General features: G+C 44.9%; 1 long non-coding RNA gene across 3 annotated transcripts; it reads left to right on the top strand.

Moving 5' to 3' along the window:
• Positions 1-64: 64 nt before the first annotated feature.
• Positions 65-27,320, top strand: LOC134481746 (uncharacterized). Of its 3 annotated transcripts, none has more exons than XR_010057512.1 (4): positions 65-519; positions 12,977-13,080; positions 14,618-14,771; positions 18,345-27,320. It is a non-coding gene; the product is annotated as an uncharacterized LOC134481746 (long non-coding RNA). The 3 variants fall into 3 exon arrangements; XR_010057513.1 differs by lacking the exon at positions 65-519 and adding an exon at positions 3,598-9,079; XR_010057511.1 differs by lacking the exon at positions 65-519 and having other exon boundaries at positions 3,602-13,080.
• The last annotated feature ends 597 nt before the right edge of the window (positions 27,321-27,917 follow it).

Raw genomic sequence — 27,917 nt, 5'->3', positions numbered from 1 at the left:
TGGCTCTTTCCACTTGGACAATAGCAAAGCGGTTGGTCTCATTGCTGGCGCTTTTTACATGACAATAACTCATCCGTCTATTGGGCTGGCACTGGGGAACTGAGCTGTCCAACCTCCCTATCATTGATTCCTGCATCTCTAATTAGAATTTAATACCACACCATTACGCACCGAGCCCCTGATCCTCCCTTCTAACCAGCTCCTGCCCTTTAATTCAATCACGCTACTTGGAAATAATGAAAGTTGGGTGACGATTTTCCCTGATCCAATTTCCAAGAGCTTTTAAGCCTTTTTAACTGATCATATACCTTAGGCATAAATTGAGATAGTGTGTTTCCCCCCTTCTTCGTCCTTTTTTTTTTTTTTTCTTGGTTAGGGAGAAGAAACCTTGATGTCATAGAAAACCTGTTTTGTAAGAGTGTTACACGCTCAATTTAACAACAAGCCTACCCCCCGAAGTGCATGAAATGTTATAACGGACCGGGACATTGGCCAGACTCGGGCGCCCTGTAACATAGCGTAAGTGGGCCAAAGGGGTTTTACGTGAACGATAAGGATAAGCGGATTTCTTTTAAAATACACCAAGTCGAAGGGGATGGGGAAAAAATAGCATCTTATCAATTGTGTTTCTCCTCGAAGCTTAATGTGCTTTTCAGAGACGCGGGCAGACAGTTCCTTTACAACAGTAAAATAAACAGCCGAGCAAAGCTCTCCAAGGGGAAACATCTGGATTCCCTACTAAATGTTTCTCTGCACTCAGCGCTGTAGCTGCCTGCGTTGGTGCAGATTCGCAGCGGGGTGTGTGTGAAGCTTCCCTCGGCGGCGGTTCGGTTCGTTTTAATTACTACCTAGCTACCAAGCCCAGCGTGAAATGCACCCAAAAGGGGTCTCCTTTTCCAGCTTTTTGCTCTCGCCCTCTCTTTTCGCCTCCCGCTTTTTCAGGCGGTCACAATCCCCTCCAGACCTGCAGTTTCCCAAAGAGGGTCGCTGTCTATTTGCCCTTTAGGTTTTCGGACCTCACGGAGCAATTTAAACAAACAAGGCGACCGAGTGCTGGCAGCAGCGCACTTTCCTAGTTCGATTCTTCGGGCTCTTGGGTTCTGGCAATGAGGCGCAGACAAAGAAGCCAGCCGTGATTTGTGGACCTCGGTGGCCCCATGATTTAAGCGGAGGGTAATTTTCATTTGGTTCGTTAGACTCTAGCAGAATAAAGGGAAATATTTCATTAAATCCTTCCTCTCGGTGGACAAGAGGGGGGAATGCTTAGTTGAATCGCCGAGTGGCGTAAACAAACCCTGGATATTTTATATGAATTAAATGTGTAGATAATTAGTTTTATTGCATTCATTACCCCCTTTATGTGCTCTGTAACAAGTCAGTAATTAAAGTAACAAACTCATAAAGTCTTTATAGGGGCATTTAGGCGTTCAGTGTTTGCCAAACTAAGTGGTTTAATTCGACGCTAGTGCCGGGGAGTGGATGGGCGCCCGCTCTCCACTGCCATCCTACTTTATTGCACACTAAAACGCTGCAGACGCCCTAATGGATTAAATTGGGACCGCGACACCGGCCTCCAGCCTTTTCAGCCTCGGTCCAGGTGTTTGCGCATCCTCTGTACGTAAGAGCGCTGACCTGGCGACTTCAGGCCAGGGGACCCAGCGAGGAAGCTGGTGATAGTTTTATGGGGAGAGCTGATAGTTTTATTGCAGTTGTACGTTGTACAATGCGTATTTGATAAAGAAGGGCCCTTGGTGACCAATGTGCACGTTTTTTGTGCACGAGGGTAAAATGAAAATAAATGCGTCCAAGGTTTGACTGCGGCGGGAAACAAATTGCAACCCTCTAAATGGTTTTTCTTTATGGTCACTAGACAAGAGGAGAAAGGGGGATACAAACATCTGTCTTCAGTCCCTGAACCTAAAGGCCAGCAAAGACGGATGCGAATCCAAGGGTTATTACTGCGCGGATTTGTCTTTATCACTCCCTCATGAATATGAATCTGTATCTGGACCGGGAGGTGCCTGTACCCCACGGACTCCGCATGGAATTTCCCTCGCTGGTATTCTCCCGCTGCCTTCCACTTCAGGGAGGTGGGGGGTAAATTATCAAGCACAAGGCTCTGATTGTCCAACTTTCTCCATTCCCTGGGAGTTAGGGGTGAGGGCAGAAAGGAGGACAGAGTGCGTCCTTGATTTTTCTGAAAGGGATGTTGTAGCTCAGGCCCACTCTCTGAAGATGCCAAAGTGCGAGGTTTAAGCAAGGTTAGGCAGGATTAACACCGGCCAGCCAGCGCCTGGTAGAGGCGAGCTTTAAGGGTATTTTTCTGCCGGAGAAACACTTAGGGAGACTGGGAGGAGATGCATTTAGTCTCTAAGGCCTAGGTTTGGCGAAGTCCAGGTTGACAGCCTGTCTGAGGTGTGTCTTGGGGTGCAGAGCACGTGAGCCATTCGAAGCTTCACCCTGCCCCTCGCAGCTGCTCTTCAACAGAGCCAGGAGCCCTCCACACCACGAATTTCTACGCTGCGTTTAAACAGGGGTCACCGTTTCAGATGACTCCCGGTTGAAAGTTAAGGTGCACCGGCAGTTCTTTGAGGAGTTTGGAAAGAGGTTCTGGCTATCCACTTCAGTGCTCTCGGGCTGGGCAAGCAAAAGGGAGAGCAGGAAATGCCGGCTGAGGAAGGACAAGCCCAGCCGAAGCCACCGTAGGGCGCCAGCCCAGGGCTTGTCCCTCCGGATAGTCTGGCTCCAAGTCGCCTCTACTTGGTCGCGCCAGCCGTCTTGAGGGTGCCAGCCTTGTTCAGCCGACCGAACGGTCCCCTGCCTCTCCCCAGACGCCCCCTGGTGCCCATCCTCACCCGACCCGAGTGCTGTGCGCCTCCTTGAAGACCTCTCCTAGCTCGAACCTCACGGTTGGATGAGCAAACGCTCTTGACTTCATTTTCCCCTTTGTAGGCCTTGTAGGTTTATTTTGTTCAGTGTCACTGTCCCTCCCACTCGCCCGGTCCCCAGCCCTGGCCCCTCTTTTGTGGCTCAGGATCCTAATTCTGCTCTGCGATGAAAGGCTTGTGGGGATGGGCCAGCCCAGAGCCCCAGCCCCAGCTCCCTGCTTTGTCCCCAGTTGTACTTTCTACACGCGAGCGCTCCCCTAAAAGTTGTACCAAATGGTTAATTTAATTATTCCAACTATAGACCAACTGCTTCAGCAGCCGCCACCACGCGTCTGGGAGGAAAAAAGAAGCCATCTATAAGAAATAATCTAATAAAAGTGAAGTGTAGAAAAACCCCTCCTGATTTTCAACCGGCACAAATAGAATTAGAGGCTCAGCATCCTTTCCCAAACAGACCTTTTGTCCAGATCGCAACTTCAGCCAACCAGCAGTGTGTACAGTGCCTGCCATTTATTTTAATAGAGGCGGGTGGGAAGCGAGATGGATTGATAGATAAATGGCCACATAGAGAGATGGATGGTTTGATCCATCTTCCTCTGTCTCCCCTTTCTTAGTATGTGTACACGGTTGACTTTTTATCCCCCTGCCAATTTTCTAAATCAATAATGGGAAGGCGGTCTTATGTGGCAAAGGGGGTGGGGTGGGAGGGCTATTTAAATGACAAGAGAAAAAAACCAGATTACCAGCACATATACTAGGAGGGGGAAAATGTTTACATGCTACCAAATGAAAACGGTTGACTGGTTAAAAGAAAGTTTTCTTCCCTTTACTTTGCCATTCATAAGAGTGTCTCTTTTTCTTTCTCCTCCTCCTCCTCTTCCCTTTTTGTTTTTTTCCTTGAAAGTCGGAAAGAATGTTAGAAGACAAGGAGACAAACGAAGCAAACAAAATGCCATTGTATTGTAGTAAGGATTCATGGGAAATGCTTGTCTGTCAGGGCCTTCCCTCCTCGCCCCTGGGAGGGTGTTTTACTGTAGGAAAGGCGCAATAACATAGGGGTGAAGAAACTGTTAAATAACAGTGAGTGTTTGAGAGGAATTTTCTGTTTGATTGCTTTATTTATTTAATGCTGCATCTGAATTGCCTCGGCACAGCCAGCCCCACGTTCGGTGGAGATGGATCTTGGAGCGAGCATTCTCTTAACCAGAGAATTAGAGGGTGCGATTTGTCCTTGGCTCTCTCTGCACAAAGAACACTGCAGGCTGCAATTTTTCTACTTACCTGCACTAAGAAAATAATCCTCACAGAATGCATCAGGATACCGACTCCCGAAACAAACGAGTGAGCTGCAAAACCCTCAAACCTGAGAGCAACCGACTCACTCAGCAGTTAACTCCCCCCATACAACATTTGCAAAGCAAAGCAAATTTACACGCTTCCCAATAGAAACGTCTTTAGGTTTTCATAACTAACCTCCTGACACCATGATTCTAATAATTATCAACTGCTTGACAACATATGCAAAACAAGCCACACAGAACTTGGCACTGGGAAAGAATCCAGTGATGGTTAAGCCACCTGTATGCAGGTGATGATATCAATGGTGATGATGATGATGATGACGATGACAACATTGGCAGGGTTTCTCGGGGTCTCTTACGACTATGGGTTGAATACTGACTTTTGCATGTGCATAGACTCATATCTCTCCCATTGCATGTTCATGACATGTAGAGGTCAGTAACCAAGCACCCAGCAGGCTCTATGCTATCTATCGGGAAAAGGTGAGCAATCTACTGTGGAAATTCCATTTTAAGGGACTTACAAGAAGATATCTATATGTAGCTATAAATGCTAAGTTAATTCTATGTTTCTTCTTACATTATGCACAGAATTTACTCCTGATTAATACGATGCTTTACTTTTGTATACAAATACTGGACGTTAGAGGAGCTGTCATTGTAAAAATCTTTTGTCTTTGGTTACAGGGTGGGCTTGGGTAGGAGTTTTTCAGATGACTTCTGGATGGCGTTTGTATGTCTGGATCTGCTTTGTAGGTGCTTCAAAGATAAATGTTCTATATTGGTGGGGGGGCTGCTGATCCCCCTAGCAGTTCTTTAAGGACCTCTTCAGGGACACACCTGGTTCCAGCCAGCTTCCTCCTATAAGGCCACAGTTAGCAGAAGGGGCTGTCTGTTATCTTCAGCTGGAGTTTGGTTAATGGTAGTAACATCTGCTGGGCTGTTGGTGGGAGAGACACAGGGCATTTGATCAGAGTCACAGATGTAAAAGTGACATCTGTTTGTAACAAAGAAAGGAGAAACAAAATTAAATTAGGCAGGGAACCCTCTCCATCTGAACAACAACAGCAAAACTATTTGAGAAAAGGAGGTGGGGGACCTTGAGCTGCCCCAGCTTGCAAACGGCAAGTGGAGAGACCTGTGATTTTCTCAGTTGGCAGCTGCCAGAAGTCACCACATAGCCGCATCCCGCACAAAGGAGCAGGGGTCTGAGCCAGTGTAGTTCATATGCTACAAAGAAAATGGTCAGACGGGTTTATTCTCAACCAAACAGAACCCCAACCTATGCTGAGTGCAGTATAAGCTGAGGGATTATCTTCAGACTGAAGGTAGAGTTTAGGTCAGCTCAAAGCCCCTGGGGCCATTGATATCCCAGGTTTTTCTCAAATAAGTTTGGGCAGAACTGGAACGCCACTCAGAGCCATATTAAAACTTCTGCTGCCAGTTATGAATGAGCTCATAGGCTCATTTGTGAACCTAGTATGTTTGTAGACGCTAAAGAGCCCGCTCAGTGGCTCAGAGCACTGGCTGCTCCTGCTGAGGGCTCGGGTTCAGTTCTCAGCACCTGTTTATAACAGCCTATAATTCTAGCCCCAGGGAACCTGACAGCCTCTTCTGCATACCGTGAACATCAAACACGGGTATACATACTGCACGCAGGCATTCACACATTCCCATGAAATAAAAATAAAAATAAAAATAAAAATAAAAATAAAAATAAACTCTTTAAAAGAAAAAGAAAATTGTGTTTGGCATTAAAACTGCCTACATGGTACCCAAAGTAGAGGGGAGGGGTCTTCAGAAATAATGGCTTAACGTCTTTCACACCTTGGTAGGATGTCTCTGTCTCTCTGTCTCTCTGTCTCTCTGTCTCTGTGTGTGTGTGTATGTGTGTGTGTGTGTGTGTGTGTGTGTGTGTGTTTGTTTACATCTCTCTTCTCTCTCGTTTCATTTCCCGAACTTCTCCAAGTGAAGCACATTATGGTTAAATGATAACAAATTCTACTGCCCAAAAATTCCCGACTTCTCAGTCCAGACACCAAACTGTTTCTGCCTCTGCTGGTGTTTTCATTGCTTCAGTGCTCAAAGGACGAAGCCTGATTCTAGTCTCAGACTGATCTTGTCACTGTGCTTTGGAGCTCACTGGCTGAGGGAATCAATCTAACCCTCCCTAAGGTCTTCAAACTCTAGTGCTTCTGAAAGTCAGCAGGTAAGCCCCAGTCACACCCACACTAACAGTCAGTCAGACAGCTTTCCTTAGCCACACCCCACTGCTGCCATTCTTTTCCCCCACCCACACCCCTGCCCCCACACCTCCCTCACCACCCCACACTGCCCCATCTCATGGCAGCCATCTTGAATGTCTTGTCTTCCTTGATGTGATTATTTCTTAAATTCTTATTGTTCTTCCCTATGTGGTTTCCATGCCCTCACCTAAATTCTTATCATGGTTGACAGTCCCACTAAAGACTTTCTAAGCCTGGACCTGAGGATATTTTGTTACTCAGGCTGTTTAACAAATCTTTCTGGTTTTCCCTACTTCTAGGAACCTAGTAAGTTCCACCTTCCTACCTTCTAGAATGTAGATACTGCCATATGCCTTGTTTTGGTAATACCTGTTAGGTAACTGTGTGAGTGTGTCTTGTAGGAAGTGAAAGGCTTGTAAGACTCTCTCTTCTCTCCTTTGCTCTTATCTTTGTTCCAGTAGTGGCCTCATTGTTAGCCTTCACGCTAGAGTAGGGAGGCCATGGAGCAGAGATCGCTAACGATCCAGAAAGAACTGAGGGCTCCTTCAAGTGTTGAGGGATGCTCTGGAAAAGACACCGTATGTGCTTGGTGGGGACTACCAGCTGAGTAAATAAAACGGTGACCAAAGTTCCAGGTAAAGGACTCTGTGCTCATCCGTGTTCTGGCTGGTTTTATGACACAGATTACAGTCATCTGAGGAGAAAGTGATTTTATAAGATCTAGCTGTAAGCAAGCCTGCGGGTCATTTTCTTAATTAGTGACAGATGGGGGAGGGCCCAGCCTCTTGTGGTGGGTCCATCCCTGGGCTGTGGCCCTGGACTCTATAAGAAAGCAGGCTGAGCAAGCCGAAGGGGACAAGCCAGTAATCACCCCTCCCCCACAGTCTCTGCATCAACTCCTGCCTCCAGGTTCCTGCTGGGCTTGAGTTTCTGTCCTCACTGCTTTTGATGATGAACTATTATATGGAACAGTGAGTGAAATTAACCCTTCCTCCTGAAGTTGCTTTTGGTCATGGTGTTTCACTACAGCAATAGTAACCCTAACCAGGACAGTCAAAGACTCCAAAGGCAAGGAGAACTTGGAGTGTTTGAGAACCGATACATCGTTCCGCTGAGGTTTCTACTACAGCAGAAAAGATGAGAGTGGTTGGGTGCACAGAAAGTTATAATGATACACATGGTCAATTCAGGGACGTAGCCCCAGGATGAAGCCAAAACAGATGAAAGCAAGATGTGTGAACTGACAAGATTTCCACACTAGTCACTCCAGTCCAGGGATCCCATTAACTCACTTGGGCTTGCTCTCGATTGAAGATTCACTCCCTCATTACCATATTTTTGAAGTCTCTACTATACACAAGAAACCTACCCCTTTACATAAACACAGTTCAGATAATCTTACGTGATTTGGAAATGGAACAAACCCAGATCTACATGTAAAGGGAGATCTGAAGGCAGCACCGTACAGCACGGTGTCAGACAGTTGGACACCAAATGTGATGGTTTAGAATTGGACAGACTGAGCGCCGGTCATTCTGGGCAGAGACCTCAGGGCCTGGGATAAGACCCGAGAGGTCTGGTTTGTTCTTCATGTCCTGGGAACTGACTTGGTGGGAAAGAATATGGGGACCTCTGTCACCTCATTACATCTTACGTTTCTGAGACAGAACGTGTGGACAGTGGAAAGCTACTTTAGAGGAACGTGAGCAACGGAGAACAGGAGAGAAATGTTGCAAGGCCTTCCTTCCTTTCTTGGGATTTTGTGTGTTGTCCTTCCAGCACGTTTTCAAACGAGGCCACCCACAGGCAGTGCCCTAGGAAATAAGGCCTGTTATGAGAGCCAGAGCTTCTAGAAGTTTGTCAGGTGCTGTTTTCTACCCTGTGCCATTCCTGTTATACCACATAGCTATCCCTTAAGTCCTTGCACCCCATCTCACCCCCATACCCAAAGCTTGCCTTGCTCCTGCTTCTCCAAGGATCCCTGCTGCCGCCACCACACCCAGACAAGTCCCAGGAACAGGGTTTGTGGCCTGAGTCAGCCCAGGGAGCCCACTGAGAGGTATTGGAGCTGTCCACTGTCTTCAGCCACTCCGCCTGGAAGACGGAGCAGTGAATGAAGAAATTGAGAGCGGCTAAAAGTATTTCCCCTTCTGGGTTTTCGGAAGGCCTTGCCGCTATGGGCTCTTCGTCTTGCTGTGTGGTCCCGTTTAGGACGTTTGTGGGGTTTGCCGGTAATATGCTGCAGCATCATGCATTTTAATGTGGATTTCAGCTGATTCAGAATTTAGAGACAAATGCAATCTAGTATTCAGGGACTGGCACCACGTGTCCTAGACCTCGGGAGCCAGAGACAATAAAATGGTTACAGGATGTGTGTTTGCAGGATTTCCCCTGTTGGAAGAACCGGGAATACTGATTTTCTTTTTAAAATGCGTATTTCTTTCCTCCAGTTGTTTGTTTACTGTGGAGAGTTAACAGCATCCTAGAGAATTACATGGCTTAGGGTTCCCGTTATAGGCTCACTGTGAAGACCTTTGCTTATTCGTAAAGATTTCTCCATTTGAGATCGGGCTTGAAGACAAGAAGGAGGAAGAGAGACTTTTAAAGCAACGAGAGGGTTGCTGAAGGGAAGTCGGGCATGATGGTAAGTAGATAACACAGCCCCCAAGTTATCCCAAGAGACCATAGAGCAGAAGCCACCAGCTCCATCCCAACAGTTCACACAGCTGTGGAACAAGCTGCGAAGTTCTCAAATGGCTCAGGTTGGGCTCAGAACTATGTTTCAGAGACAGAGTTGAGGCCACAGTGGGCCTCCGGACTGGCCTTGGCCAGATCCACATTTGTGAACAAATTTCCTTAGCCATTATTGGGCATCAATTTCTCTCCCATCTGTTGAGGCGCTCTTATATCTAAGGGAACATCTGCCCCCCTGTGTATGGCACCAAATAAGATAAAACAAAATAAAATAAAATAAAAAATCAAACAGCAACAAAACACTTCAAGGGGGGCTGAGGACTGCTCTTGAGGGCTGCCCAAGTCACAGGAGCCAACACTTGATCAGAGACTTGTATTTGAGCCACCACCGATTCCTGCTTTCTTAATTTAGCTCTTATTTCTTCCCTTTCTTATTTTGGAGTACCAACTATCTATAGTTAAAAAAAAAAGAAAAATGTCGTGGAATGGACAGGACACATGAAGAGAAAAGAAAGCAAGTGCTCTAACTCTCTCGTGTAACTTTGCTGTCTTTTCTCCTTCTGCTCATATACATTTTTACAAAATGAAATACAGTTTTTAAAAATTGGGAACACGGGGTTGGGAACTTAGCTCAGTGGTAGAGTGCTTGCCTAGCAAGTGTGTAAGGCCCTGGGTTCAGTTCTCAGCTCCGGGAAGAGAGAGAGAGAGAGAGAGAGAGAGAGAGAGAGAGAGAGAGAGAGAGAGAGAGAGAGAGAGAGAGAGAGAGAATAAAAAATTGGGAACATGCTCCATGGACTACTTTGTAACCTCCCTTCTCCCTCAAGGACAGACATATCAGGAACAATTCCTATACTGGGAAACTCCCAATTAGGAAGACTTTTTATGGCCATGTATTAAGGCCATAATAACACAATTACCAAACAATGAAACTCAGTTTGTTTTGACAAACTCACATTATTGGACAGTTAGACAGCTTCTAATTTTTGTTTTGTTTTGTTTTTTGGGACAGGGTTTCTCCGTGTAGTCCTAGCTTTCCTGGAACTTGCTTTGTAGACCAGGCTGGCCTCCAACTCAGAAATCTTCCTCCCCCTCCCGAGTGCTGAGATTCAAAGGCATGCACTGCCACCACCACCTGGTGCTTCTAAATATTTTTAAATATATTTAAAACCCTACTCATAGCATTTTTTCAGATAAGTCTTTCTATGTGTTTGCATTCTTAGGATTAATTGATGAGGTGGGAAGTCTGCGACCACAACAGCATATGTATTTGAAAGGCTCTGAACACATATTGCAAATTTGCCTTCCAGAAAGGCGATGCTTGTGAAACAGAGTTTGGGTCTCTGCCTTCCAATACTCACCAACAGGGCCTGATGTCAGCAAGTGTGTGCCATTCACTCTCTACTGTGGTATTGTGAATGAGTAAAAATTCTTAAGAAAGAAAAAGACTTCCCAAAGAAACCAACAACCCCATGCAAAAAAAGTGAAGGCTGGAATAGGTCATTCTAAATATTAACAGTACCCTATAAAAATAGAGTTTTAAATGAGAAAGGTTAAAAATCCAAAGATGTCCAAAGGACCCTCTTTAGGGTTGAAGCCAGATGACAAAAGGGATAAATTCTACCTGGAATTGATTTTTTCAACATTGAAAAATGATGAAGAAAACCAAATAAAACTCCTATTTTGATTCTGCCTTTTCTGTCAAAGAGAATAACCTTCAGTACAGAAGGATTAGTGTAAATGCCAGTGACAGGGACCAGGGCCAGTGGGCTGTACCTGTACTAGAAGAATTCTGATCACTTTAGTGAGTTCTTATAGAACTCTGAGGCCCAGGGAAACATGCCAGTGGGACCTCAGAGAATGAAGCAAGAGGAACTGGAGCTGACTTGGTAGTCTATAAAATGCTCACCATACAAGCATAGGGACCCAAGTTCAACTCCCAGTACTCACTTTACAAATTCAAAAGTTGGGTACAGTGGCACATTTGCAATCCTGACAGCGAGGAGGTGAAGACAGTCAGGTCTGTGGGGCTTTCTGTCCAGCCAGTCTGGCTTACACAAGCAAGCCCCAGACACTGAGAAACCCCACCTTAAAAGGCAAGGTAGAGGACCCCTGAGGATCAACACCTAAGGTTGTCCTCTGCTTTATGCATACACACACATACACACTACTACACACATACTCACTCTCACACACATACTCACTCTCACACAATCACAGTGTACTCACAAATACATTCACTAATATTCTCTTGCACACTTATACACTCACACTCCTCATAACTCACATATGCACTTACACATACACCCACATTTTCACATGCATGTGCAATCACAAACATGCTCACACTCTCTTGTGCACTCGTACATGCACTCACGTACCCTCACAATGTACTCTTACTCTCTCAAACATGCACACATGCACTCACACTCATACACTCATACTCTCTTACACACTCACACATACACTCATTCTCTCACATAGTCACAAATGCACTCACACATACACATATGCACTCACACATGCATTAACACTCTCACACATGCACACATTCACTCACTCTTGCACACTCACACGTGCACTCACACACTCACACACCCTCACAATGAACTCTCACTCTCTCACACACTCACACTTGTACTCAACTCACACACATGCACTCACACTCATACACTCATACTCTCTTACACACTCACACATGTACTCACACACATACACTCTCACATTCATGCATTCTCTCATACATGCACTCACACTCTTTCACACATGCACACATTCACTCACTCTCACACACTCACACATGCACACATGCACTCACACTCTCACACACCCTCACAATGCACTCTCACTCACACACTCACACACACTTTCACACTCACACATACACTCACACACGCTTACACACTCACACACACTCACACAGGACTAAAGAGGTGGAAAGGCAATTCTTCTGATGAACTGCCTTTTTCAGAAAGAAAAGAAAAGTGGGTTCTGAAATGCAGATGGCCACAGAATTCCGAAGAGAATTTGAGAGTGAACAAAAAGGATTATGGGAAATGACTATACAAAGGGTGAAGAACCATATAAAGGAGGCATCAGGAACCTCTAACTCAGAATTGGGAGCTGTCGTTCCCATCACTGGTCTTTCTCACATACCCACTCTGCTCCCACTAGGTTGCTAAGAGGGGAACTTAAGGCATCATAGAATCCCCTCCTTAGAGAGTTTCATATTTTCTCTAAAAGATAGGGTTTTCTTTAAAAAACACACAATTGTAGTAACATTTTCACACCATTCATTGATTAATTAATTAATTAATAAAGCAATAATAGCAATGCCTTTACCTCCTCAATTACCCAATGTTCAATTCCCCTGATCGGCTCACAAAGAAATTTTGTTTTTTCGCTCTCGTTCTAAGTTGCGCCGTTGACTCTGAACCAAGCACTGCTGGTGTGCATTGCACTTGGGTTCTTTCGACGCTCCCGAGCATCCTTTGATCCACAGACTCTCCTGCTCTCCCTCTTCTCTTTACAAGTTATATGGTGATAAGTTACTACTAATTATTAAAATTATAATCTCTCTGTCATTATTATCTTGCAGTGCAGTCCTAGGCCCTTACACCTACTGACCAACTGCTCTACCAGTGAGGTACCTCCTTAGCCCTTATAATTAACAAGAAGAAAATGGTTCACATGTGCTATGGACTTTCCCACGGGCCATCTTACTCTAATCTTACGTATTTTCTGTAGCATGGTAGCAGCTGACCCCAGAGGCTTGGTCACCTACACGTCAATGTTGAGTATAGCTTTGCTTCGTCAATGTTGAGTATAACTTTGCTTTGTTTTGTTTTAGAGACAGGATCTCACTGTGGATTCTTGGATTTCCTGGAACTCACTTTGTAGACCGGGTTGACTTTGAACTCATAGAGATCTGCTTCCCAAGTGCTGGGATTAGAGGTGTGTTCCACAGCTCCCCACCCCTGTGTGTTTGGGTCTTTAAATAGGATACTCTGTATGAGTGCCATGTTATCCCCACTCTACCACCTTTGAAAGTTGGCTGTCTTAGATGATAGGGGGTTTGTTCTGTGCCGGGTTGGACCATTCCTTTTAATGTTGCACACTCCCTTTTAACCTAAAGTCTTTAGGGGTCATGGGTTAACGTGGCCTATATTACTCTACGTCATTTATTTCGATGGCTCAAGAGGGCAGAGTTCTAATTACTGTGCTTCTTGTCAATGCACTAGCTAGAATGCTGTTCAGGAGAGGATGGGTGTGGTGCTCCATTCCTATAGCACCTGCACCAGGGAGCTGAGGAGGGGCCTGTGAATGCAAGCCAAGTCCATGAGACTCGGTTTCAAAGGAAAGGAAGAACAGAAGAAGAGAAGGGAGAAAGGAGGCAGAGGGATGAAGGAAAGTAAGGAGTTTACCAATCCTTAGGTCACTAAGCATGGGAAGGCAGGGTACATGCTAAATTCTCTGCCTTTGTTTATGAGTTTACAGATAATGGAGCTTTTGTGTTGGCACTCCACAAAGCTCATCAGTGGGGCTTTTCTTTTCTTATAGCATTATTCACTCACAGATCCATTTTGCATATTTTTCATTACACTGACATTCGTGTGTGTGTGTGTGTGTGTGTGTGTGTGTGTGTGTTCGTGTGCACACGGAGGCCAAAGGTTGTTCTTAGGTGTCTCTCTCTGTTGCTCCCCACCTAATTTTTAAACAGAGTCTGTCACTGAACTCCACACTAACCAATTGGTTAGACTTGTTGGCAATCCAGCCTGCTCTCTGTGACTCGAGCACTCAGGTAAAAGACACACACCCACCTACCTAGATTTTTTTAGGCTGTGCCTCGGAACTCAGGGGGTTGTGCCTCTACATCAAGCTCTTTGCTGATAGAGCTATCTCCTGTCCCCTGCAGTGACAGTTTTTACATTCAAGTTGGCCTAGCTCTGATTAGTGGGACTCTCAGCTTCTAATTAATTGACAGGTCCATGATGAGTCCCTGTAGCTAGGAAGTTCTGAATGGACCAACAGAATGGTCTAGCCTCATCTTTCCCACCTCTGGCACCAGCCACTTCACCAAGAAGCCCAGATCTTTCTAATTAGGAATCAGCATCTGGAAGTCAGTCAGTCACTTTGGGTGCCATACTGGATTTGGGAGTGAGTGATATGTCAGAAAAGAAGTGACTGTCAGTAGATCCAAGCTCTAGTTGAGCCAGCCATCAAATAATAAATGTCTAATGTTAAGGGAGCATGGGGACAATACACATAAACAGCCCGGGAAACAGCATTATTGGGGGTGGATACGTCAGGCACAAGGAAATACTCCTGGAGTCAAGGAGCAAGGCTTCATTGAAGAACAATGAACCATAGACATAGGCAGGCAAGGTGTTACGCATGGGGATCCTGGGCGGAGCAGAGAACAAAAGCAACACTGAGCATCAAAGTGCATGGTGTGCTTGGAGAGTCCGATTTGCTTCATTTCCTTTGACAGGGCGAGTGGATTTAGAGAGCGGCCAAGTGCCACAGACATAATGTAACTGGACTTCAACAGAGCGCTCGTCCAGGCCTCTCACGATATCACAGCGGACAACATGGAGAAATGTGGACTAAACGATAGTACCATTAGATGAATTAACAACATTTGGGTGAGTGATGCTGATTAGTAGATTGATGTTAGCATAGGGGATGGGCTCAAGTGAACTGGCCGAGGCCTCTGGCTGGCTGAACCTTTTTCAACAATTTAGTGAAAAGAGAGGGCAAATAGTTAACGAATGGGCTGGTGTATGGTGCCTTGGGATTGGAGTAGTTTTAGTGACAAGGTCTGCATTCAGGTAGATAGCATCAGGTTCAATTTATCAATTGACTTCAGCCATCTATTTCTCTCTTCTCCACTTAGTTTTGTGAGACAGAGTCTCTCACTGAACCCAGAGTTGACTGGCTAGCTGGACTGGTTTGCCATCAAGCTCTACAGATAAAATTTCTGGAGCTAAAACTGAACTTTCAGAATGGAGTTAAAGACTAAGCATGCCCCACTTCGAGTCATTGTCTCAGAGTTTTACTGCCGTGAACAGATACCATGACCAAGGCAATTCGTAAACAACATTTAATTGGGGCTGGCTTACAGGTTCAGAGGTTCAGTCCATTATCATTGAGGTGGAAGCACGGCAGCATCCAGGCAGGCATGGTGCAGTCAGAGCTGAGGGTTGTACATCTTCATCTGAAGGCTGCTAGGAAAAGACTGGCTTTCAGGCAGCTAGGATGGGGGTTTTAAAGCCCAAGCCCACAGTGACACACCTACTCCAGCAAGGCCACACCTCCAAATAGCCCACTCCCTGGGCTGGGCATACTCAAACCACCACATTCCACTCCCTTGCCTCCACAGGCTTGTTCAAACATATGAATCACTTCAGCTCTGCCCTCTGTAGCACTCTGGACTCTGGTTGACTCCATTGCATTTGTGGCTGCTCTTCCTGGTGGTCATTTCATGGTACTGGCATCTCTAACATGCTGGGGTTTCTCATTGCAACCAGGCTCCACTAATAGCCTCTCATGAGCGTCCTTTATGGTGCCAAGCCTCAGCTGTTCTCCATGAGCTCTTCATGCCTTTCAAACCAGTACCACCTGGGTGACTCACACATTACCAAGTTCTGCTACAGCATGAGTACAACCTTGGCTCTGGAACACAGCTTCTTTGTGCTCTCAGAAAATGCTTCACAGAAGATTTCACCTCAGTGACGCTGGTCTCTTCTTCTTTTTTTTTTTTTTTTAAGATTTATCTATTCATTTATTATATATAAGTACACTGTAACTGTCTTCAGACACACCAGAAGAGGGCATTGGATCTCTTTACAGATGGTTGTGAGCCACCATGTGGTTGCTGGGAATTGAACTCAGGACCCCTGGAAGAGCAGTCAGGTGCTCTTAACCACTGAGCCATCTCTCCAGCCCGCTGGTCTCTTCTTAATCACAGCTAATTTCTTAGCTTCAGCTAGCCAGCATCAATTGTTCCAGTGGTCTCCTTCTACTCTTGACTCTAAACCCAGAGCCACATAACCAAAGCTTCTAAAATTCTGCTGTTAGCTGGGGCTGGAACATGGCACCCTTATTACATCATCACCAGCTTTCTGCTTTCCAACTCCTTCACACTGCCTAGCTTGGCTGACCTGAAACTTGCTCTGCAGATTGACCTTGAACTCAGAAATCTGCTTGCTTCAGTCTCCTGTAATTAAAAGCATGGGCCTAAGATTTTTATGGCCACCATGCCTCAAGATCTCCATGTCAAGAAAGCTATCTTCCAGCCTCACAATCATAGGTGAGCCCTCCATTTCTAGATTGTAGTTCATTCCAGATGTAACCAAGTTGGCAACCAGAAATAGCCATCACAGACATCCAGAGGACCTAAGTAAGTGTGGTCAGCAGAGTCCTCGAAGAAGATCTAGGAGTTACAGTCCACATATTGTGTTTTTAGCTATAACTTTATTTAGTTTGATGCTGGCAACTGAAGCCCAGAATCTCACTCTTACTAGCCAGGGACTCTACCACTGAGCTAGAGCTCTATGTTTTTCATGGGACACTGTTAATGTACATGGACAATAGCAAAGTGCAAGAAGTGTTGGCATGCATGAGTGTGTGTGTGTGTTTATATGTGTTTGTGTGTGAGTGTGTCTATGTGTGTGAGTATGTGTGTATAAGAGATGTGTGTGTAGTATTGTGGTGTGTATGTCTGTGTGAGTATGTGTGTGTGTGTATGTGTGTGTGTGGTATGTGTAGCGTGCATGTATGTGGTATATGTCTGTGTGCATCTATTTGTGTGTGAGTGTGTGTCTATGTGTGAGAGTGTGTGAGAGGTATGTGGGTGTATGTGGTATGTATATGTGAGTATGTGCATGTGGTGTATGGGGTGTGTGTGTGTGTGTGTGTGTGTGTGTGTGTGTATGCATGAGAACACTGGTCAAAAGTGGCCCATGCAGACCAATTGCAGGGAATTGATTGACAAGCTGACATACAAAGGACCTTACAAATAATAGAAGCTTTCGAGAGTCCCGAACCTGGAATCAAAGAAGCCCCAAGAGCAAAACAGTCTTAGAGCCTCACATGTAAGACAAGAGCAAACCTTTCCCAGTGCCACCCTAAAGCAACAAGAATGCAGTCATCCCATAGGGTCCCGTGGGAAACAGATTTCTGCTCCATAGCAGGGCTTTCTAGAGCAGTGGTTCTCAAACTTCCTTCTGCTATGACCCTTTAACACAATTCCTTATGGTATGGTGACCCCAAACATAAAATTATTTCATTGCTACTTTGTAACTAATTTTGCTGCTGTTCTAAATCATAATGTAGATATCTGATATGTGACCCCTGTGTAGGGTCATTCAACCCCCCAAAGGGATTTTGACCCACAGGTTGAGAACCACTGCTCTAGAGCAGCCTGTCTCTACAGACAACTAGCCAGAAAGACTCCTGTATTCAGAGGCCATTCCTCAGCATCTTCCTCAGTGGTCTCCTTTTCAGGCTCTGAGCTCCACATGTCCCTTTGGGGTGCTTATGGCTACTGAGATGCTCTTCATTCTTAGAAGCACAGACACAAGCTTTCATTCCTTCTCATCCTCCTCTGGCTGAGAGGAGACCAACTTTCCTCCGCCTGAAACTGGGCTGATCTCAGGAGCAACAGGGCTCCTAAATGGAGGTCATTAAGAACCCTTGGTGTTCCACAGAGGCTCACTCTGTGAAGAAGTTCTGGGAGCTGTGAAGAGGGCCTGGTGGGAGGAGGAAAGAGAGACTGGTTCCCGCCCAGCCCAGTTGACCAAGCTCTCAGACATTGCAGTGTCCCCAGCTGAAGTCCCAGGTAATATCCAGGACAGAGCAAGCTCAGGTCGAAGTCACTGCTTTCTATTCAGCCAGAACAGTTGCTGGTACTTTAAAGAATAAGATACCAGGTAAACCATCTTACCTCATTGGACCTCAATTTTTAACATATAAACGAAATGAGAGAACCCAATATTTTCCAAGGTTTCCTTTGTTGTGTTAATGTCTCCTGGTGAGACATCAGCAAATATCTCTTCACCACATAACACCACAACAGACCAAAATAATGATTCCACCCAAGCCTAACTTGGTGAACCCATGATTTGATGGAGTGTATTACAGGAGAGCGTGTGAGGGGGGAAACCTGCTGGAATGTGAGTTAATCCTTTCTCCCCCACTCCCTTTATATCTTCTAGCACTCCCCAAGACCACATGTGGCTGGAGCAGAATTACAAACAGCAGGGAGTGAGTTACAGGTAGTGCTGGGATCTCAGGTAAGGGTCTAATTGTCCAATCCCTATCCCCACCCTCTCTTTTTGAGGAACCTCTATATCTTGACAGTCTCTTGCAAGCAGGTCACACACAGCTCCTCTGCTCAAGAAAACCTCTACACCTGTCCATAACTGCTGGCCTCTGCAACAAACATTTGTGGTCCCCAGATCCCTTTTCATCCTTGAGGCCCCCAAAGAACCCTTGATTATAAGTTTATCTTTTGATACTTTCTATATTAAAAATAAAAACTAAGGGAAAAAAAAGTTTGCAATATTCACCTAGCACTTTATTTAAAAATAATGATAAAACCCACTGAGTGTTAACACAATTAACACATTTAGATAAAATAATATTTTTAAATGTATTAAAGTAATGGCATTGTTTTGCATTTTCCAATATTTTCTTAGTATTTGGTCTAGTAAGGAGACTGTTGTCAAGTAAATTTTAGAAAATTCCACTCTGTATTCAAAAGAGAGGCAGTGAGGTAAAGATGAATAATTATTTTTATAATTATGAAAATAGTTACAGCTTCGTTGATGCCTTCCCCCCACCCAGTACTAGCGACTTCCAGAGGTCTTCATAGCCTCTGTTAAGACAAAGTACTCTGGGCCAGGTAAAGTAGTGCATGCCTTTAACCCCAGCATTTGGGAGACAGAGGTGGGTGGATCTCTGAGAGTTCATGGCCAGCCTGGTCTACAGAGTGAGTTCTAGGACACCACAGCAGCCAGGGATCTGTAGAGAAATTATCTCCTCTACCTCCCCGTCAAAAAAGAACCAGTGCTCTAAACAAATGCTGTGCAAAATTCAAGGATTGGGGGGAATTTGTATTTCAACAAGGATTAAATCTCCCTCAGGAGCCTTGGTCTCTCAAGGAGCTGTTCAGAAATGGGGTAGGTCCTTTATTTGACTTCTGCTCCTGAGTTGGTCTGCTCACAGCTAGGCTTGCCCTCTGGCTTCCTCCAGAAGCTGCTGGGAGTCTACAGCCACAGGCTGAATCTGTGAGGCACAGAAAAGGGGAAAGCAAAGAGACCCAGGCCAACTATGCAGCCTAAAAGAGGCTTGATCTCTGACCCTCCTAACCCTTCCCAGTGTTTGGATTGCAGGTGTCCCGCACCGCACCCGGTTTTCTATGATACCAGAAATCTAACCCAGGGCTTTAGTGTGTTCTGGGCAAGCATGCGTCCAACCAGGCTATATCTCCATTCCCTTTCTTCCTTTCATTTATTCGTATTTGTCATGGTAGTCCTAGGGGTTACTAAGCACACTTTCTGTCATTGAGTGATACCACCATTCTAGTTCCTTTTCCTTACCAAAATGTGTCTCTTTTGTTTAGTAGACAGAGAAGAGCCCAAGGAATAATTAACCAAGAACTTGAGATTACCAAACTCTCATTGCCCCTACTTTCAGCAATTAGATGTAGTTCTTCATCATATTATAAAATATACTGAGACTCTGGTATGCTTGTTTATTTTAATTAAATCATTGAAAATCAGAAATGATATCATATCTAGACTTTCCTAGCAATGTAGAGACTTCCCAGAACTTGTAGCTGCATATTTTTGTGTAATTGCATTGTGCTAATCAACTAAAATGGCCCAGTAGAAATGTTAATAAGTAAACATAGTCATAATTATAATCCTAGACATAGCCCATTGCCAAGGACCTCAAGAAGTCATTGAATCCATCCCCCTGCCTCCAAGCCTGATTGCTCCTCCAGTCAAGTCTTGATAAATGTAAAGTCACAAACGTTCTATAATGGGTCTCTTTACATTTTTGCTTAATATGTTTTAGCACAAAAAATAGCAAATAATAGCAAAGCTAATTACAGAACAGTAAAGACAACTGAGAGGAAAATGTTTGCAAGAAGATGTAACTTATCAAATAATTATTTTTTCTGAATATAAAGTACAGCATACATTTTAGTTAAACACACACATACATACATCTACTAAATTTATATGGACTGGATATGATTCTAGATCCTGATGGTTGAGTTACAGAATTTTATTTACTTTCTTTTTGGTGTGTGTGTGGGAGGGGGAGATAGGATCTTGCTAGGCACGCTGACTAGTTTTATGTCAACTTGACACAACTTAGAGTCATCTCAAAGGAGGGAATCTCAATGAAGAAAACATCTCTGTAAGATCAAGCTGTAAGGCATTTTCTGAATTAGGGATTCATGGGAGATGCTCCAGTCCATTGAGGGTGGTGCTATCCTTGGGCAGATGGTCTTGGATTCTACAATAAAGTAGGCTGGGCAAGCCATGGGGAGCAAGCCAGTAGGCAACCTCTTTCATCCAAGTTCCTGCTCTGACTCCCTTCAGTGATGAACAGTGCCGGGGAAGTGTAAGCCAAGTTAACCCCTTCCTCCACATCTTCCTTTCTGTCATGGTGTTTCATCACAGCGATAATACCCTACGATAATACCCTATGTAGGACACTATGTAACCCAGGCCAGCCTAGATTCACTACGTAGTCCAGGCTAGTCTTCAATCCACAGTTCTGCTGCACTACGCCCCACAGCGCTGATTACAAGCATGGATCACCACGCCCAACTAAGGGTTTTACTCTAGTTCTACTGAAAGCAAAATATGCTTAATGTGTGTTTTTAAAGTTTTGGAATTTCAAAGGCATGCATACTGTGACATCTATACCTACAGGAGAATGTTAGGAATGATCCAATTTGTGCCAGATTTAAGAATCCTTTTTATTACCTTAAAAATGAGGAATTTACAAGAGAAAGTCAAAAGACAGCATGTTGTGTAATAGCCTTTTGCTTGGGCTCTGTGCCCCCCAAAACTACTAAGACAGTCTTCTGAGGGACTATGGTTGTGAGTCACTGAAACACTTAGCCAGAATGCTTGTAGCTTTGGGGTGGGAGCCTATCAGAGAGGTACCATTCTGCAGGTGAGAGGGCATGTGGAGATGCAGAGTGTACTTCCTTTCTCCTAGTGCCATTCTCTGGGCCAGAGCAGGACTTCCAGGCCTTGATTGTGTCCAGTGAGCAAGCATTTGCAGGTCCAGTCAGGCTGGCTTTAAGGCCAGTTGAATAAATTCATCACCGAAATGTCCCATTTGAAAAAATCTCCAGAAAGACCATGCCTCCACGCACGCGCGCACACACACACACACACACACACACACACACACACACACACACACACACATCACTCCCCGAAGAGATCGTCCTATGCTGAGGACTTCTGTTCCGAGGGAAATTCCCTTGAGCTTGAGTCTAGAGAAGAGCGTGTAAGCTGGTGGTGCCTTGCTGAAACGGAGCCCAAAAATCTCTTATCAAGTGGATTCCAGATTGGACACCGAGAGTATGGCAGATGGAGTCTGGGGACAGAGTAAGGATGTGGATCCAAAAACGCAATCATGAAAAGGTCAATAAAGTGAGGCTGGGGAGATGGTTCAGTGGACAAACGACAAACTGTTTGCTACACCAGCATGAGGTCCTGAAGTTTGGATCCCTAGCACCACATAAAAAGGTTGGACATTGCCCAAGTTAGGATTTCTATGGCTATGACGAAACACCATGACCAAAGAGCAAGCTGGGCAGGAAAGGGTTAATTCAGCTCACACTTCCACAGCACTGAAGGAAGTCAGGACAGGAGCTCAAGCAGGGCAGGCACCTCGAGTCAGGAGCTGGCACAGCAGTCATGGAGCGTCTCTGCAAGGCACGAGGTGCTGCTCACTGGCTTGTTTACCATGGCTCGCTCAGTCGTTCTTATAATACCCAAGCCGACCACCAGCCTAGGTCTGGTACCACCCAAAAAAGACTGTGCCTTCCCCATCCATAACTAAGAAAATGCCTTACAGCCTCATCTTACAGAGTCATTTTCTCTATTGAGGTTCTCTCCTTTCAGATAACTCTAGTTTGTGTCTTGTTGACATAAGACTAGCCAGAATGGTGGTGCCTGTGTCTACAGCCTTAGCACTAGGGGAGTGGGACAGATAGGTTGATGCTGAAGGCTTGCTGGCCAGCTAATCCAGATTAAATAGTGAACTCTAAGTTCAGTGAAAGACCTCGTCACAAAAATTAAGTGAAGACTGAAACATGAGCAATACTGTCCTCTGGTCTGGGCAGGTACAGGCACGCACACACACACACATGCACACACACACACATGCACACACACACACGCACACACACACACACGCACACACACGCACACACACATAGAAACTTAACTTTTGCAAACGGTCTTGTTAAAAGGATGAAATAAGCAAAGGGTGAACAGAGAGGAAAGCCTTGCAAACAGTATACCTGGCCCACATCCTGGATCTGCAATAGATAGAGAACCCTCAAAACCCAATGTGAAAACAAAAGCCAATTAGTAAGTGGGAAAGGACATTTCATTAGAGAGGAGACACAGCAGGCACACAAGTACATTAACAAGTGTTCGACATCGTTAGCCATTAGAGAAACTAATTAAAAATAGAAGATATCACTGTACACCTATTAAACGACTAAAATTTTTTGGTTATGCATGTCGTGTGCGTGTGTGTGCATGGATGCTCACATGCATTTGAGCACATCTGTGTGTGCAAGTGCATACAAACATATGTGCAAGTATGTGAAGGCCAGAGGTTGACAAAAGGTGTCTTCCTTGATCAAGCTCTTGGGAATTGAAACAAGCTCTCCTGCTGAACCAGGAACTGATTGATCTACGTAGTCTAGTCAGCAGTTCACCCTGGGATCCACTATGGTCACTGACTAGACACTAGAATTATAAGAAGTCTGGCATGCGTGCCCCCTCGGCATTTTCATGCGGACTAGGGGGTCTAAACTCAGTTACTGCACAACAGACACCTTTGTCCATGAAGCCACCTCCCAGGCCTCTAAAATATTTTGAAATGTAATAACACTAAATTCTTTGAAAGACCCAAAGAAAATAGATCTCCTTGGGAATATAACATTACATTCTCTGGAAAGATTTGGTCATTGCTTATAAAACTTAAACATATTCTTTTTTTCTTTCTTCTTTTTTTCGGAGCTGGGGACCGAACCCGGGCCTTGCGCTTGCTAGGCAAGCGCTCTACCACTGAGCTAAATCCCCAACCCCTCTTAAACATATTCTTACCACATGACCTGACAGCTGTCCTCTTGACCCACAGAAGACATATAAACCCGAACTCACCAAGATTTTACTTGTGGTAGCCCAAACCTGAAGACAACCCTCGTGTGTTTGACATGTGACTGGGTAAAAGAATCGTCTGTCCGCACCTTAGACTACTGTAGAAATGAAGGAGAGTAAAGCATGGTGCATAGGACAGCCATTCTGACATAATAAACACCCACAATCCTACTTCTTACACCTACTTACCGTCACGAAACTACTGAGACAGGGGCCAGGTTAATGGGCCCCAAAGGGCAGCCATGGGACAAACATGAAGAGGCTCACAGGCTGTCCTGTGGGGAAGGAAAGGTGAACTAGGTTGATAGTTACAAGAATCTGTGGAGAGGTTAAAATTTCATAGAATGAAAACAGTAAAAGAGTGGATGGGTGGACTGGGAAGAGCGGCAGTCAGTTAAGAGTGCTCGCTGAGCCATCATCAGGATGGTGGTTTAGAGCTCAGCACCCATTGGGCAAACAGCCACCTACAGATGTCTGCAGCCTCAACTCCAGGGGATCCAACAACTCCCTTCTGGCATCTGTAAAACCAAACCCATGTGTGCGAATATATCCATGTAGGCACACATAAAAATACATACATACATACATACATACATACATACATACATACATACATACGGAAACACATACGAAGAAGTATCCGTAAAGTTGTGGGAGCTGGGTGAAGTCTTGTGGTCCGTTTCCATTTTTGCACCAATGTTTATTTCCTGGTTTCCCGCTGTACTACAGTTCACAAGACGCCCTCGCTGGAGGAAGTTGAGGGAAGGCCATATTGGACTTTAGGTATTATATTTTTAACCTCAGATGTATAATTCTTTCAAAGTGAAAGTTAAGAAGAGGGGGGTTGATATCTGGTTCAATGAGAAAAGTGCTTCCCTTGCAAAATGGAGGCAGGTGTGGGGCCACAACCACTAATCCAGCCCTGAGGAGGTGGAGACAGCGGGATCTGTGGGGCTGTCTGCCACTTGGTCTCTCCTAGTTAGTGAGCTGAAGGTTCCCAGAAAACTTGCCTCAAAAGTAAGGCAGACATCAACTGGGGAGGCACCTGCTAGCAAACTATGGCCTCTAAACACACACACACACACACACACACACACACACACACACGCACGAGCACATGTATAACACATACAGAAGAGAAAAAAAAAGTTAAAGGGACAGACCCCAAAGACGAACTCTCACACTGTGGCTCCCCCTCCCTCCTCCCCCTCTGTCTCCTATTCTTCCTCCTCTTCTTGCTTTCATCCTCCTTTTTCAGATATTAGAGATTGAACCCAGCATCCCGTGTGAGCTAAGCAAGTGTTCTCCCTCTGAGCCTCTTTCTTCATTTAAATATCTACTTAAATGAAGATATACGTCTCCATATATGTACACACATCCACACACATCTACATCTACATCTATATCCATATCTATACCTAATCTATATTTATGTCATCTACATATCTATATCATCTCTATCTGGATCATCTCTATCTCTATCTGTATGAAAGCTATGGTGCACTGAGACTCCCGCTGCCTCTTTCCGGGGCTTCAGACTGTTCACAATTCTGAGTTTTCTCCTGAGCACCTGGCAGATGGTGTCCTCTGACCCTTGAGAAGTTAGGACCATAATATTGGCTGGCTATGGCCAAAGAAATGTGAACAGATATGACATTAATCACGTCTATAAGAAAGTTTGAAGCCAGAGTTTGATTCTGAGTGCTTTGAGCAACACAGGCTATGACAAACAGTATCGAGGTGAGGTGCAAGTAGAGAATAAACTGTCGTTCTGTCACTCTGGAGATCTGGGAGCTCTCCTGGCAGATCCAGTCCATGTGAGCTGAAAATAAAGACAAGGTGATCTGACCTTTTGAAAGTCAATTTGGCAAGGGCCGGTTCTTTCCTTTGATATAGGAATTCAACTTGTTGAAGTAGTTATCCCTGTTAACTCAGGAAGCACCATCCAAAACGTCAATCACCAAGATGCTGAACAAGTAATGTTAGCATAAGGGGGTCCACCAAGTGAGAACAATGACACGGCTTGGAAATGGCCTGGCGTAGATGTTCACAGAAAAGCGAGCCTACAAAGTGATTCTGGGCAGCATTCAGTGCCATCAGCCGTTACACTGGAAAATGCTTATGTTTTGATGTTAAGTCAAAAATAAATCACTTGTGTGTGTAGAGGAAGCATCTAAGCTTATGTAGAAAACACTGTGTGCACAGCAGTCACACCCCCAAAGAAACGAAACAAACACGAGACTGGAAACAATGATTGCAGTGCATGTAACCCCGAGAATTTAATGTTCCAGATATATAAAGAGTTCCTACACCCCAAATAAATGCGGGCAAAGATGTCGAGAAAAGAGAACTCCCACAGCAAAGTGAGCAACTACAATCATGACAAGAAAAATGTATGCAAGTTCCTCAGGATTCTAGGAACAGAATAGCCACGTGATCCCAGGGCCTACCACTAGCATTATAGTAAAGTGACCGGAAGTCGGTATGCACAAGAGACGTGTGCACTGCAGGGTTGACTGCAGAACTAGCTGCAACTGTCAAGGTATATACTTCAGCCCTCTGGGTGGATACAGGGCTACGGTTTGATGGGAACATCTTCTAATGCTCTATAGCACAGCAGAAAGTTATGGTTGGCAGTAATTAACTGAATAGTGTGAAGTACCTGGAAGGAAAGGTCTTCGATGGTTGTAACACAAAGAAATTCTTTGTCTGAGACGGCGTGATGTCTGAGGTACCCTGATTTGCGATGCATACATGAATCCTTATGTCATATAAATATGTAAAAATTGTTACGTGTGAGCAAAACAAAAATATTTTAACGGACAAAAGCTATAAGTAGTGAATTGCAGAAAATTGAAACCATAAATGAGCTGTGAAGTTGGCGCAGTAATGGTTGATGGTTATTCCAGTGCTCGGGAGGCTGAAGCAGGAGGATCTCAGAGATTTAGTTCTAAGGCTGCCTGAACTACACAGCAAGATCTTGCCTCAAAATAAAAACAAAACAAACAAACAAAAATCACAAGATGGAGGTGACTTTGAAGATGCCACACCTGATGATAGCAATATTCCTCCCTGAGAAGTGGAAGCGTAGAAAGCCATGTGCTCATGATATAACTGCAGCTTCTGAAGGCAGAGACGGGCAATCAATCCCCAGAGCAAGATGGCTAAGGAAAGTCACCACTGTTGTAGGTCTGAATCCAACTGAGAAGCCCCCGTATCTGTGACTGAGGGAGAAGAGCAACGAATGACAGTTCCTGACACCAATCTTTGCCCTTCATATATACATACAGCCATGCGTGTTCACCCATGCGCACGCACACACACCACACACACACACACACACACACACACACACACAAACACACACATGTGATAATGGAAAAATTGTAGGCATAGTGGTTTTGTGCACTGTATAAAGTTTATCCTTGTATTAGTCAAATGCTGATTTCTCTGCCCTCGTATCTTGTTTCAATCCGGACACAGCATTGTATGTAAGGTTTAGGTCAAAAATCTCCTGTCTAGGGGCCCCAAGGAAGGAGTTAGAGAAAGGACTGAAGGAGCTGAAGGAGTTTGCAACTCCATAGGAAGAACAACAGTATCAAACAACCAGACCCCCAGAGCTCCCAGGGAATAAACCACCATCCCAAGAGAACCAGGGATGGACCTATGGCTCCATCCACATATGTAGCAGAGGATGACCTTGTTGGCCATCAATGGGAGGAGAGGCCCTTGGTCCTGTCAAGGCTCGATGACCTAGTGTAGGGGAATGTCAGGGTGGGGAGGTGGGAGGGAGTGGGTGGGTAGGTGAGGGACCACCCTCATTGAAGCAGGGATTGGGATGGGGGGTGGGATAGCAGGTTTCTGCAGGGGAAACCTCAAAAGGGGATAACATTTAAAATGTAAATAAAAAGTGCAAATAAAGAAATTTTTAAAAAGAATCTCCTGTTTCAAGTTTGGGTAAACAATTATTCTCTGCTTGTCAATAAATGTGATCACCCAATTGCTGGGCAGAAGAGAGAATAAGGCAGAACTTCCACCAGCTGGGGGAAGGAGAGAGAGGAGGAGTTTGAAGTTTGAGCCACAGAGGAAAGGATCTGGAAAGGGATCATGGAAATCCACCTGAAGCCCAAAGAGCCAGACCAATAATAAAATTCAAATTCAAGTATCGTGAGGGATGTTGTCTGGGAGGTAGCCAAATTGGCTTAGAGAAATTAATATAAGTCATTTGACGGTCCAGATATTGAGGTGAAGCCTTAAAAATAAATCTTGGTCTTTTTTGTTGTTATTCAGAACTAGCTGGGCTAAAGAAATGCAGCCGCTATATTAATTTACAACCTAAATGTGTATTAAAAGTTA

This window comes from Rattus norvegicus, chromosome 14 (assembly GCF_036323735.1).
Source record: "Rattus norvegicus strain BN/NHsdMcwi chromosome 14, GRCr8, whole genome shotgun sequence".
Classification (NCBI taxonomy): Eukaryota; Metazoa; Chordata; class Mammalia; order Rodentia; family Muridae; genus Rattus; species Rattus norvegicus.
Note: the sequence above shows the minus strand (reverse complement) of the source record. Positions and strands in the feature narration are given on the sequence as shown.